At 38.2% G+C, this 4291-nt stretch overlaps 1 long non-coding RNA gene across 1 annotated transcript in view; it reads right to left on the bottom strand.

Moving 5' to 3' along the window:
- The window catches only part of LOC140938849 (uncharacterized), a 3166-nt gene extending 778 nt beyond the window's left edge, over positions 1-2388 (bottom strand). The window contains exons 1-2 of the long non-coding RNA XR_012165570.1: positions 1328-2388; positions 1-191 (exon numbers count right to left, since the gene is read on the bottom strand). The exon at positions 1-191 is cut by the window's left edge and continues 778 nt beyond it. This is a non-coding gene — a long non-coding RNA (uncharacterized lncRNA). The remainder of the gene's footprint in view (positions 192-1327) is intronic.
- Positions 2389-4291: the final 1903 nt, after the last annotated feature.

Raw genomic sequence — 4291 nt, forward strand, 5'->3', positions numbered from 1 at the left:
CTTTACTGATGCCTTGATGGAAACAGCACATAAACTAAACAAGTCACAATCCTTGCTTTTTTCTGGTGGGAGAACTGGGCCAATATCGAAAAACGCTTACCAGAAGCAGGTTATCAAACAGCAATTCCAAAATGAAGCATTCCAACTAACAAGCAGAGAAAACACTCCACAGAAATCATCATCAGCCAAAGCTGAAAGAAAAAGGCAGGCAATGATTGAGAAAGAACCTATTGCAAAAAAAGTGGTAATTACAATATTAATATTATTTTCAAGATATTGTAGATAAAAATTCCTCCCACCCCCTATGAGGGAAAATCTCCTTAACATGGTTGCCACAGATATCAGTTTTTCTAATTATCTAACTTTTCCCTGATAAAAAGAAAATTCCCATGACTACATGTAAAAAATACAAAGTGTAAGAAAAAGTTGTGGCTCCCAGATCACAGACCTGTTTCTTCTGATCATCAGTGGTATGTTTTAATATTTCAGTTTCCCCTGACTTAACTTCAAGAATTTTCTTTCGTCTGACCCATTACAATCCTGCTCAACTTTCCACACTATGACACTAATTTCAACAACTATGATAAAGCCAATCAGATGAGAAGTAGGCAATTTACGCTGTAAATTTTATTTCTCCTCCACAACAAAGATTTCGTTGAAAAGATGTTCTGAAATTACCAAAACCTGTTTTAACCTTGAAATATCCATACCTTTGAACTACGTTTAGTTAAAAAACCAAGGTTTTGAAAAAAGAAAAATAATCTAGCTTTTTTTCCCTTTTCATGCCAATCCAAAATTATCATACTGTCAAACCTCAAAGGAATAAAACTGATTTACATTACGTATTTGATTTCACTGAATGTAAACTACAAGCTTTGGGAAAACACAGCTCCAAACTTAATCTTGTTGATTAAATGATGTTTATCTGACTCATAAAATGCCGAGTACAGTTTTGCTCGCGGAAAGGAATCTTACTATTTTTGTAAATTCTATTTCACTTTTTGAAGCATCTACCTTTTATTGAAGACAAACCTAAGCTGAAAATTCTTCAGACGATGTCTGAAAAACAAGCTTTGGAAGATGCTGGTGAGACGGATGAAAATGATGGAGATGAGGAAATTGACAAGGTGTGGAGAAAAACAGGGTATTTTGTGTTATGTTCCATTCCAAAACTACCAGATATTTGTAATACATGTTGGATATTCATGTGACCATCAGCAAAGATAGAAAACAACGTTAAGTATATCTAGTTTACGAGACACAAAGTATCAACTCAATATGAAGTGAAACGGATGGCAGATAACATAGAAATGAAATTTGTACTTACAATTTTCAGGAGGAAGTTGCTGAAGACGTAGCAGGGCAGGGCAATATTCCTTGGAATGAACAGATCAATGTGGAGGAGGCCTCCGAGGCAGAAGTCATGTTGTTAAAAGATAACCTTTTAAAGTTTGCAAAGGATAACTTCAGTACCGCGACAGTTACAATATTAACGAAAGATTATGCCACCGAGTACAAAGAAGTTAGTTCACCATTGCCCAATATTGAATTCCATTTACAGTTTATTCAAGCAACGTTCGTTTCGTGGTCGCGTTCTGATCCCAGAGTCAGCAAAGAAATTTTGAAGGGTAAAGTTTTACCAAGTTCGTCAAGCAATTGCTTTTCGTTTCAATCCACTAAATTTGAAGCGGACGAAAGTACAAGACTTTTGATAGGATTCTCTGATGTTCTTGGTTTGGAAATTACTGAAGATTCCATAGTTCTAGATGTCAAATCACTACCAAAGATGGAGAGGAAGGTAATTCGCAGGCACTCGGCTACGCAGAGTTCTATCATTGAAGCAGACTTCAACCAGAAATCGAGTGGCAAATGGACGGAGCAATGTATCCTGGCTAGTGAAGAACCACCATACCGGATTACAGTAGGACTGATGCGTCAAAGAGAGCCAAAATTCAGCCAGTTGAAAGAGCTACTACTAAAAATTCCACCCTTGAAGCGAGCAGCCGATGGAGGCCTACAGGCAACTTACCCACCAAGTTCGCACGTCCATGGAAATCCCGAGGAAAGATATCCGGTCCTGAAAGATCCGACTCTCGTCAGAGCCGGACAGCTAGCTTGTTTAGATCTGTTAACAACACTTCCACCGCAGAAAAAAACTGAGTACGTCGTCAAAATGTACTCACTGATTGAATGTAAATTCAACACTCTTCTACGGGAAAGAATCGAACGCTGACGAAATCCGAATGAACTATACGAGGATTCGACTCACAGAAGACATCCTAGTAAGTAAGATTTTGACCTTTCACTGTCAGTCTTGTTTAGAATAAATATCTTTCTTCCATGGAACGATTTCTTTGTCGCAAACCTTCCTGCATGGCAGCCGATCGGCCGCCATGATTCGAAAACAGATCGAATTGGTGCGCGCGTTGGTTTATGGGATACGGCATTAAAATTTCTTTCCCCAGGCCCTCGCAATGACGTCACAGATCACCGGCCCTCATGCTGCTGACACAACGATTGTGAGCTTAAATTAAAAGGTTAGCAAATAATTGGGTCATTGACAGTGTACATAGTTCTTTGACAACGACTTTGCAATACAATTTTGCATATGAAGATGATGTAAAACTGCTGTAAACTAGCAGACCTTAGCTAATATCTATAACATAACTGTGGCAAAACTGACCAAAAGGAAACTAATACTTATCCAAGAATAATAATGCTAATTAATTAATTTTCAAGCCAAATGTTCAGACACACAATAAACTAGGATTTATTATACATTAGCAGTGTTTATTCAACACCTACAATGGATTGTAGGTGGAGTGACATCCACTAAAGTTGCTCAAATTATACTTAGTTGTCGAGATGCAAACAGTTAAGTGTTTTGAAAGTTTTCCTTCATTTTGTGAAGACAGTGAATTGGATGGCTTTTTGAGCTTCAAACACGCTATTATTTCCTAAAATGGTTTGGGGTCTAGTCAGTTTTAACAAATTTGCATTTACCCATCAAAATCTGACTGTAAATAGATTCAATATCTTTTCTCAATTAACTGCTCTGAGATGATGTTCTAGATTTTGTTCAAAAACTTACTTTTTGGAAAATTCAGCAAACATCATTCTTTTGTTTTGAACACCGACCAACTTCTCCGTAACAAAATAAAGTGGAATTGACAAGGATCATCAGAAGTGGAAACTTTTGCCTTTTATTTTTTACTTTCTAATTTCCAACAAAATTGTATCAATGAATCTTGTGGCAAAAAACGGTGGAGAAAGGAAACCCCATACACCTTGAATCGTGAGAATGATGTAGTAAACTACTGGATGTGCGCGGACAAACCGCGCGACCCCTTAAAGATATCCTCTATTGTTAACTCCTTTAAAATGCATCTAAATGCATTTTAATGTAATGTCCTGGATAAGATAAGTAATTGTCTTTTGAACAAGCCAGCCACATTTTATTTATCTGGTTCACTCAAGAGCTGGATTACAAAGCAAACTATGCAGCCTTTACAGTACTGAAGATAACCTCTATTCTTAACATTGAAGACTTGATCCAGTCTGTTTGTGGCATATGCATCTGACCAGGAAGAAAAAAACCACAAAACATTAGCAACAGGATAAAACTATCTAAAGTCAGGGGTTTCAAGTAGCCATCTGGTTAAATTAGAGACGGTAAAAATGTGTCAACAGCTGTATCAATGAGGGGCCCATAAGACCCCCTCTAGGGTGTTCTTTTTCTTGGGGCATGCTTCCCCAGAAATTTTTGAAACATTACTACATTATTGAAACATTACTACAGTGGAACCTCTATTCAGGGTATAGCCTGCGAGCCAGCTCTGCATTTGGGGGAAATCGTGAAAAGTTGACGGATGAGAGGCATGTGAGAGGAGATACGAAAGCAGGGGGCGTGGGAGAGAAAGGAGAGCTTGCAACGATCACTTCCAAATTTTCATTTGCATCCCGAAAAAAACCCCAGGACATTGCAAAGCGTGAAAACTGTCACCGCAAATGTGCCGCAGATTAGAAAAGTAACAACTACCTGTCTAGTTTAGATAGGCGAGGGCGCACAGAAATTATTTATTTATTAACTTGCTTTCACAACAGCTTTCCATGGCATCAAAGACGAACATTTTTGACCACTGATATTTCGCGGAAAAAAAAGCAAAATTTCGCGGGATTTTCAGGGGCAAATTCGCGGAAAAATCGGCCGATTTCGCGGGATTTTCGCGGGAAAAAAGTCAAAATTCGCGGAACAATCGACCGATTTCAGGCGATTTTCGCGGGAGAAAAG

This window comes from Porites lutea, chromosome 5, assembly GCF_958299795.1.
Source record: "Porites lutea chromosome 5, jaPorLute2.1, whole genome shotgun sequence".
Classification (NCBI taxonomy): Eukaryota; Metazoa; Cnidaria; class Anthozoa; order Scleractinia; family Poritidae; genus Porites; species Porites lutea.